General features: G+C 33.5%; 1 protein-coding gene across 1 annotated transcript in view; it reads right to left on the bottom strand.

The window, feature by feature from the left end:
- WDR78 (WD repeat domain 78) overlaps window positions 1–892 on the bottom strand; it is a 99,151-nt gene that overhangs the window by 42,194 nt on the left and 56,065 nt on the right.

Consider the following 892-nt stretch of genomic DNA (forward strand, 5'->3'; position numbering starts at 1 on the left):
ACTATTTAAAAAAAACACTATCATTTCACCATAATGCCAGGAAGTGAATAAAAATTACAAAGAAATAAAACATAAGGACACCTCAAGAGATCCTTAGTCAGCACACTATTAGCATCTACAAATACCTTAGTGTGTTAGGGATGGCTCCAAATTATCCTCACCATCCTTTCTGACCATTGCACGTCTTTCCCCTCTACCCACACTGGTGCAACATAATCTCATGTCTGTAATTATAGGACTGCCTTGGTGATATGAACCTGGGCAACTATGTTGTAACAAAATTTTTATGTTCCTTTACTTATGGTTAACATATAATATGTTACACTCAACAGATTTGTTTATTTGCAAGCATATGATTCCATTTTTATCAGATAAAATTTCCCAAATAACTATTATATGAAAAGATTGTACCTGCTGGGTAAATAATAGACTCTGATCTCAAAAACTTATACAGTAGTATGGTTATTATCTTCTCTTTTAAAATTTTAGTTTAAGTTAGTTAACTGTGTTCAGATCATCAAATATAACAATGATCTCCAAACAATAATTGGCAATGTTATTTATCTTCAAATAATACTTTCAAAAGCTCCTAACCTCTTTTACTGCTGATTTATAATGCTGTGTAGCAATTATTTTATCAGTGATCATGTAACAATATGTTCCTACATGGTAAATTTACCAAACTTGCAATTAAAGGATGGTGATCTAATAAAGAATTCTTTACCTTAAAGATCAAAATGGAATCTGGACTCTGGGAGGCCAAGGTGGGTGGATCGCTCAAGGTCAGGAGTTTGAGCCCAGCCTGAGCAAGAGCGAGACCCCGTCTCTACCAAAAAATAGAAAGAAATGATCTGGACAACTAAAAATATATATATAGAAAAAATTAGCCGGG

This window comes from Propithecus coquereli, unplaced genomic scaffold (assembly GCF_000956105.1).
Source record: "Propithecus coquereli isolate 6110/MARCELLA unplaced genomic scaffold, Pcoq_1.0 Scaffold427, whole genome shotgun sequence".
NCBI classification, from domain to species: Eukaryota; Metazoa; Chordata; class Mammalia; order Primates; family Indriidae; genus Propithecus; species Propithecus coquereli.